This window comes from Larus michahellis, chromosome 4 (genome assembly GCF_964199755.1).
Source record: "Larus michahellis chromosome 4, bLarMic1.1, whole genome shotgun sequence".
In the NCBI taxonomy this organism is placed as follows: domain Eukaryota; kingdom Metazoa; phylum Chordata; class Aves; order Charadriiformes; family Laridae; genus Larus; species Larus michahellis.
Genome location: NC_133899.1, coordinates 30080708 through 30090064, shown reverse-complemented (window position 1 = coordinate 30090064; position 9357 = coordinate 30080708).

Here is a 9357-nt window from a genome sequence, read left to right as displayed (position 1 = left end):
GCAGCAAACTGAAAGCCACCAGTTGGAGTATATCCCATACCACATTGCTTGAGGCAGCCAACATAGTGTCTGCAGGCTTGGCACATCCTTCCCGTTTCTGAGCACCTTGCAGCAGTTCAACAAATAACCCAACTATTGCCTATGTACAATTTGTGCTCTCAGCCTCTCCTTGTGTAGGAAAAATGCGGACAGAGCAGTGATGTGTTTAGGTTGGGGTTTTTTGAGCGTAAGCATGAAAGCTCTTCTCCGCCAGCCAACTGCATTTGTGTGTGTGATACACATCCAGGAAAGGACGTGCAACAGATTTCCTGGTGCTCTTGTTCATGCACCCCAAACACCCTCACCACCGAAAAAAGGGTCCAATGGGAACTCTGCTTTGCAAAATTCCTGCATGCCTTTTTGCCTTCCTGATGTTAGTTTACAGGAAAGCTTGGTGTGGCCCTTTGTAATATTAGGAAGTTGTGTTAATATGTGTTACCTGTGAGCTACTTTTAGTTTAATTTCCATCCCCAGCTGAAAAATGGAACAAATTATTTCAAGGAGACTAGTAAACTCCTACAGTGTAGCAGAACTGCAACCAGCAGGTCACAAAGCTTTTAAAGCCAAAGTTGTGATGATCAGAAGGTAAAACCTCGGTTGGAATTACAAGAAAAAATTCCCAATGGTGTGTTGTACCAGGCCTTTGAACAATCCATGTAAGGAATGTCAAAAGTCCAGTAAAAAGGGTTATTTGATCCTGAGTGAGCGGGCACCAGGGACCAGCCTGATACATGGGGATGTAACGTGGCTGGTGCCCCCTTCTAGTGCATCTGATGAACAATGATTACTGAACATCTTAATCTTTGCTTAGTTCTGGTTGTTGTTAAATTATTTCTTCTCTGTCATTTCTCCAGGGAAATGTTAAATTATTCTTTTTTTGCCCATCTGTCTATTAGTGTTTGTCTCCTCCTGGAAGAAATCCAAGTTTTGTAATTAAGGCACTGGGAGCAGTAAGAGCTTTGATCAGTAGATAAAACGTAATTATAACAGATCTGTGAGTCTCTCTGCAGTAAGTATTTTAACACCTTGGGCCAAATCCTCCACTAACATAAACAGAGTTGTTGGAGATCACACCATCTTACACCAGCTGGGGATCTGTGTAGAACTGCACAGACAGCTCCATTGTGGTCGTGTGGGAAAACTTAAAAAACATTACCTTAGAAAGATGAGGTACAATACTCTGTGCCCAACAGGCAGTTTGGTCGAAATGTGGTGGTTTTTTTCACATCCTGTGACATGTGCTTGCTTATCTTTTTCCCATGGCTGTTTTCAGATATTCCGAAATAGAATTATGTCTGTAAGGGTAAAATTTTCGAAACTAATCTCTTCAGTCACTGTGGTGAATTTGGTCTGTCTCGTAGTTAGATTACACATATTAATTAGGCAAGCAGTGTAACCTATTCCCTAATTCAGGTGCTTAGGTGAGGGTTTGTGGTAGAAACATTTCACAGAAAAAAAAATGGAGAACAGCACCAAATTGGCTGAAAATTCCCCAAATTCCACCTTTTCTGTGTATGTTGTTTACCCTCCTGCTGAATTCTGGACCAGGTTTCTGTGCCATAGCTAGTGACAGTCACTATTTCTGGCCTCCTTGACCTCGGAAAAAGCTCTAATGGGACATTGGCCATGTTCCCCAAGGTCTTCAGCTGTGAGCCCTGAGGGAGCCCGAGGTCAAGTATTACCCACTGAACCTGCAAAGTACCAGATGTTGTCCTGCTGACTCCTCACCCCTCCAGCGGGGATCGAAGGCTGTAGAGGGACGTGCAGGAAGGTCGCCTGCCACAGACATGGGAAGAGAAGGACTTTTGGGTGGAACAACACCCCCGCCTCCGATGGAAGTTTCCAAGGAGACTGTACAGATGAACCATAACACAGTTCGAGAAGCTGCCCCCAGCCCAGGCTGTGTTGACAGTCCTTTCAGCTAGTCAAGACTTACTTCCTAAAGGATTTAAAGATTTTACTGCTGAACAAATAAAGGGAGCTGATGGGGAGGACAAGCCATGCTGCCATCCCCACGAGTGGCGCTCGTTTTTCCCTCCATGCTGTGTGCCAACCACTGCTGCCAGGTAGAGAGGCTGAAATATTTCCACCAGTGAGATCTTCACTGAAGGAAGGGAGCTGAGCGATCACCTTTCTGCCTTGTCACAGATGGCCTTTATGGGGCTCAGGATCACACTTAGAAGTAGTGGTGGGATCTTACACAAAAATGAGCGTTTAATTCATTGGGGAACCTACTTGTTTCAGTCCTGCTTCAAGCAGTTGTTTGCAGAAATAGCCCGATAAATACTTCGGAGGTTCTCCATCTGATCGCATCTCACTCCACAAGGGTTGTTCAGACACTAAAAGGCATCAAAAGCAAAACAAAAGAGAACAAAGATGAAAATCAAAAGTCACAGAATGGTTTGGGTTGGAAGGGACCTTCAAGATCATCTAGTTCCAGCCCCCCTGCCCTGGGCAGGGACACCTCCCACTAGACCAAACTGCTCAAAGCCTCATCCAACCTGTCCTTGGACACTTCCAAAGGAAGTGAACTTTAAGGCCATGGAAGCCCAGTGGCAATTCCTGCTTGCCAAAATCATGTGGCACAGGTCCTGCAGGAGGGGTTGTGCAGAAAAGGCAGCAGCAGTTATTTGGGAACAGACAACCCATGGCATAATAAAAGAAACTAATTCCTCAATGCGTCTTGCTTCAAAAGCAGAACCAATAACCTAATGTCTTCCAAACAATGACAGCTCAACTAACACAATAAAGAGTTTAAGAAAAGCGTTGAATAAGAATGTAACGTAGTTACAATATAAAGAAAAATAGTCTCATTGAGATGTTATGTACTTGCTTGATCCTTTAATAAACAGAGGTTCCAGGAAGCTGAGGGTAAAAGTTGAGTCTATAACTCTTCCTGTATTAAGATATAATATAATATGATATAATTCATATAATATGAAAAAGCTTACTTCTGTTCTCCAAAACCAGGGTCCAAGGCTCAGCTGGCCCTTCTGGGTGGCCTCGTTCCTTACGTGGAAGTGAACTCTTACCTCAGGTTTATGTCTCCACTGCGTGTGTGATCAAAGACTAAACCGCAACAATCTTTAAAGTCATCGGAAAGACGCGTGTCTATAAAAGAAGTATTTCGTTATGATTCAGAGATGCCAAAAGCATCCTTTCCCTTCAAGGTTTGCCAATTCACTCGAAAGAAGATGTAAAGGATGCATCTGTGCAAAGGCTTGGAGTTGTACAGCTGCAAAAGGGGGAAACCAGTTGTTTATCCCTTCAGAAGTCTTGCATTTGCAAAAGTAAACAATGCACAGATTGGAAAGGATGTATCCCGTACCATACAGCAACGTCTGTCTATGTCTAGCTGTGAGCACTCATACAGGAAAAGCTGCGGTTGGCTCTGACCATAAGCTTTTGGAAGCAATAATGAAAAAAGCTTGTGGCAGCACCAGCACATCTATAAAACATAGTGATGTTCCTGTAGAAATATGCTACTGTGGTTAAATACAGACCGAGAGAAAATATACCCCATACAGACTTCTTGATCAGATGGTTTCTGGCAGTGGAAAACAATTAGAAGGAGGTATTTTCAGGCATAAATTAACTTTCTTTGGTCTGACCAGCATTTGTGAGGTAAAAAATGTGGACCCCAACCATGCCAGATGCTCAGCTGTCCTTGGCCTTTTCATTGCATTTCAGTGGTACAGTGGCTGTCCTGGGAGGATTCAGCAGTTGTGGGTTACCTGGCTTTTGAGGATCCACACAAAATTTGTTCATCTTGCGAACATGAGTTTCACAAACAGCTAAGAAAGGTCAGGAGACATGAAGTGCCATTGTATTTCTGACAACCTTCATTTCTGTGGGTTATTTTTGTCCTATGAGACGGAGCTTGGTAGTGCTGATTGAAATGGGATGCTTTTTTGTTGAAACTTAAAAAAGAATAAACTGTCTACAATTAGAATTTTCAGTTGGGGGGTGGTTGGTTTTGGTTGTGGTTTTTTTTCCCCTCCATTAAGCTCGAGGGCTATTATTGGTAATTGCCAGTAGGAGCTATAGAAAAGGGTCTTGTTATTTACACCTTGTTATTTATATGTATAAGTGTTAGCTCTTTGAGAAATGATTATTGTTTTGCACAGTTCATTTTTGTTTGGTTTTCCTGGAAGCCAAGTGGATCAGTAATGAGATTTTTTATACTTAAGAAAAATCTTAGAGTCATTCTTGGTGGCAGCTGCTGTCCTCAGATTAGCCATTACATACAAACAAACATTGTGTTTCAGATATTTAACTCAGTGTTCAAAGAGCAGCTGGACAAACGCATGGAAGAAGAACCCACCTGTAGATACTAAATGCAGAGAAAACACCTCTGTCTTAGGAAACTCCTGAACTGCAAAATATCACAGCCTTGGACGGTAACCTGAGACTATATCTTCATATACCTGCTATGTTCTCGTATTCCTTCCCATACATCTGTTCTTGGCCAGTGTTGGAAAAAGGAAAATGGGCCTTTCATCTGAGGTAGCATCTCAGTTTTTTGTCCTCATGTTTTTATTGCATGTCATAAAACCACAACAGCTTTGCTGCTTCTAACATGTTTCTCAGCAGCAACACACCTGATTTTTGGAGCTATTTAGGCTCTACATCACGACAGAAAATAAAACAGCTTGTTGATGTGGTAGTCCGCATGCCAAAGGTTGCGTGTGAAACACAAAAAGAATAGGGTGTATTGAAACAGAAAGGTGGTGCAGTTAGGTACACCCCCCACATAACTCTGGAAACTGTCACATTTTGAAAGTAACCATTAAAAATTAAAACTACATGTCATAAAACCTCATGAAAATCCCTTTAAAAGCTTAATACTGGTTTGCATATTTCATTAAATAGCAACCAGAGCAGTAAACCATTTGTGGTTGGTTCTGGTCATACGAGCTCATTTGTGGCTTGACTTTCTCTTGATGAAATTCCTTGTGAGAGCTGCTCTCAAAGGAAGAAAAACCAATGAGTTAGTTTTCACATATCTGATTTAATCAGATTGTGCAAATTATAATTTTTCACTGCTGCCAGGGCATCAGAAACATCCCTGTATCCCTCTCCTCAGTCTCAAGCATCATTCTGGCACGCACAGTGTTTGGACCAGGTGAGCATGAAGAAGCATGTGGTAGCAATAGTCTGGTGGAAAGTTTAAAGAAATGTTTCAGACCACTACAGCACCTACACGGGATCATATGGATACATAAGTCTTGTAAAACTTCATATTAGAAATACTAAGTGGACTCCCAAGAGGCTGTGAGCCCCAGCTGAGGAAACATGTAAACGCTTCTCCAGCTCCTTGGTACAGTCACTGGCAAACTCCTTGAGAACTGGGAGCCCCCTCAGATCTGGGGTGTTGCAGTGTGGTTATTCACTGTTATTCACTGATATTATACAGGGTCTGGGTTTCTGGGGTTATTGCTATGAACAGGGCTTCAGAACATAAAGGTGACTTGAAGCTGCAGGATTTGAGAAATAAATCAAGTAGGCTGAGTAAAGGAAAACTTAGAAGAGGATTTGAATAAAAAGAATTGGAGCTAATGCTTTCTACATTGAGTATGTATTCGGACTGCATAGGGTGGGATTAGTAAATCTTATTCATTAAAAGCTCAGGTGTTACTTGTTTTTCAATTAGGAGGTGGAATTCAGCCTCCTAAGCAAAGGCAACAGAGTTACTGGAGACACACCTGCTCCTGCTGCAGTTAAAGTTGCTCTAATCTCTTTTAAGTCTGTTCCTCACTGACGTGGGTCCTTGCTGATCTGTCTTGATTTTGCCAGCTCACAAGTCATCACGGTGTATTTCTAAAAAGCATAATGCTTTGCCTAAAATCTTCTTATAATTTGTCATAGGTAAAGATCATCTTCAAACCCTGGTTGCTATTACTCATTATATACGAAATGAAAGATGGAAATGTGTTTCTTTGTTTGGAAAAACATCATACCTTTGGGTAAATTTGGGGGTTCGTTCAATTGCAGTGCTGCTTTCTGAATCTGTTGTGTTTATCCTTCCGCCACCGGAAGAGGCAGGTGGAGAATTTAAGTCCAAGAAGGAAAGTTTAAGAGGCAACAGATCGGGATTTTGGAGGAAAGCAGAAGAGTGGGATGAGTAGGAAGGTGAGGTGGAGGGAGAAGGAAAAGGCTGCAAAAGGAGAGAAAGGCAAATGTACTCTGTGTGAGCTGGGAGGATGCAGGAGCTGGTGGAGCTTGGCAGAGGAAGCACCGGTCTCAGGTGAGGGCCAGGACCCAGCACGGAGCCTGAAACGCAGGGCTCAGGGAAGCAGCAGATCCAGTGAAGTTAACTACCATGTGTGTTCACTGTTTTCTGCTCAGTTCATGGGACTGGGCTTGGGCATCAATTGGAAGGCAGTGAAATCGTGGAAACAAATATTAGGAACTGATGTATTATGTTTTCTGGTTTTGTTGGCAAAAATCTGCCAGCAGGTGACAACAAATGGCTTTTAACTTATTGCTTTCTCTAAGGAAAGCATTATTTTTTAAAGATCTCTCCATTAAATCTGCATATACTTGGAGCCTGAAGAAAACAATCTGACTGGGGAGGGGGGGGAATAGAACGGCTGAAAATCTATTTGCTAAATCCTGCAATGGAGAATATATATTTTAATGTGAAACAGTGATGACAGGGGAGGCTTTAGATGGCTTCAAAGCAAAAGCATCCAGGCAGTCAGTCCTGCAGGATTTCAAAACCTTATATTGAGACAAAGCTTTTTGTACATCAGAGCTTGAATTTCAAATCAAGCAGAGAGCGAGCCAAGCCAACTTTGAGCATTCTGCATTTCACTTGATGTCCATAAAGGCTGCAAAGGTTTCTTTATCATTTACTTGCATCACATCATTGTCATCACGTTATAGTGCTGCTTTGCAGGTGTTTGTTTGCTCTTCTTCCAGTTTCATTGAGTGGTTACGTAGATTTGTAGCGTATCACATATGTTTTTTTTAAAGCTTTTTTTCGATTGGATTCTCCTTCCCTCCCTCCAGCCTCAAAGGCAGATTTACAGGAATCTTCTAGAAATATGACAGTGCATTATTTTAAAAGCTTTGCTCTTATTTTTGTGGTCTTAGGGGTCACAACGGACTACGTGTGAGGATAAACATCAGGTTCCCCAGCATGGAATAAAGGCAGACTGGATTATACAAAACACTTTAACAAACAAATCCAGATATTCTTTTCAGTGTCTCCCCTCTGTCGTATTACTGATGAGATTTTGTGAATTTATTTTAAAATGACAGGAGTGCCATAAAGAATAAAAAGATCCCCAAACCTCTTTCAAAGAACCTGAGATAACATTTTAATTCTATCCAAATAGTGCTGGTTCAAGAGTGGCTCAGTAGAGATATTTTTATGTCAAAAATAGCAAAGGAATATTGTTGGGTAATTAATGATAGGGTTTATATTTAATTGATGAATGTCCAAAAAATCATTTAGTGTAGGATGCTTTCAACTTAAGGGCAGAGAGGAAACTACATTTGCTTTTGATGAGGAAACAACTGGATATCGCAAAATTGTTTCAGTGCTGAGGCTTTGCTGGATTTGATTCAAAGAAATGCTTAAAGCTTGGTTCTACATTGCCTGTGTTGTATACCACAATTTCAGTCGTGCCATCTTTCTGCATGTGCTATTGCGATTAAGGAACCTCTCTTTTACCACTTACGGTTCTGGCACAGCTCAGCTATGCCAGAGATGGGCAACTAGGACACTTTTGGTTTGAAACTTGGCTTTGGTCAAGCTTAGCAGAGGACTGAGGTGACTGGAGAGTGATTACTCCAAGGCTTTGCTCACAGGCATTGGCTCCCAGGGAGCAATGTCGAAACCTGTGACAGCTGCCCCTCTGCTCTAAGTAGGATGAGAGCCAGGTGGTTGAATGAGCACCAACCTCCCCTCCTCCTGGGTCAGTTGTGTAAATAATAATAAAAACTGTATAAGCAGGGCCTGTTTTTGCCAGTGCTGCAGGAGCTGCATGTCCCGTTGCAGCATGGCTGGTGCTGGAGGCTATGGAGCTCCTGAGGGGAGTGTCCCCATGTCACTGTGGTGATGGCTGCTGTGGACACACATAGAGACACACCTGCAGGCACCTTTCACAGTCTGGAAGAGTTTTGGTACCTCTGGTCTCAGGTGACACTTGGTGCTCTGCAGAGCACCAGGGGGCTGGGTGGCACTTGGGGGGCTCACGGCTCTCATCCTGGGTGCCCAGGGGGGGCTTAGCACCACAGGTACTTGTTGTGGATGGATGCTACTTACAGCCTGGCAGAAGGTGAACTGGGTGGCTTGAGAAAGGCTGTAACCAGCACAAGTGAGAGTAGCTCAGCCAGCTAGGTGCAGAGGGTTAAGGCAAGCAGCAAGAAATAGCTCTGCTCTCCTTTAAGCAGGACAAGGCAAAGGTATGCTGGTTTCAGCTGTGTGTGGTGTGGCTGAAGGTGATGAAGTTTGTTTGGGTATGTGATTGCATTCCATTTTTTTCAGAAAGGGTGAAGGGAGTGCCCAAGGCCACACTATGTTTGCTCAGTGATAGGCATCTACTGGGCTACCAGCAGTCACAAAATGCCTCCTGGTGTTCCCTTGCATGTCAGTGTTCTGTCATTCCATAAACAGTTTATTTTGTCCCTCAAGGTCCTAATCCTGATCTCGCTGGCATGCTATTAACCTGAGGACAGAGGCAAGGCTATGCCCCAACGAGAGGCAACTCCTGAGCTAAGGTAAGGGAATGAAATGGGATTTATACCTGCTGCTCCTGGCTCTGCTGTGGTTTCACAGCATAACATGAAAGTCACTTATGCTCTGAGCAGTTTAGCCATCTGTATGGTGGAGACCAGATGTGTCTCCAGGAGGAGGCTGGCATTTGCTTAAAGCCAGTTCTGGGCTTCCTTTCCGATGGACCTGGAGTCTGTAGCATCATAGACTCAAAGATCAGGAGATGGCACAGCACTCCTCACAAATGTAACTGTTTTAATGGCAGTATTGGCAGCAAGATGTGAGAGGACGGTAATTCCTGCTGTGCGTCTCCAATTCTGATGTTGTTTCCAGGTCAAGACAAGGGAATGGGTTTGTGTTTTGCTCTGCTGCATAGGACTGAGCTATTTATTACTTCCATACCGAGTGGTGTCTTCCTGAGGGACCGATGCTCAGCCAGCTATGGAGGATTGGTCTGGTACCCTCCTCTGGGGATCTTGCTGCTAGCTAGGAGGGACAGGTAGCGTTCAGCTGTGGGCAGCTGGCAGTAGTCCTTGCTGAAAGGCAAAGGTAGAGAGATGGGTACAGGAGACCTCCTGACACTTGCAGAAGTG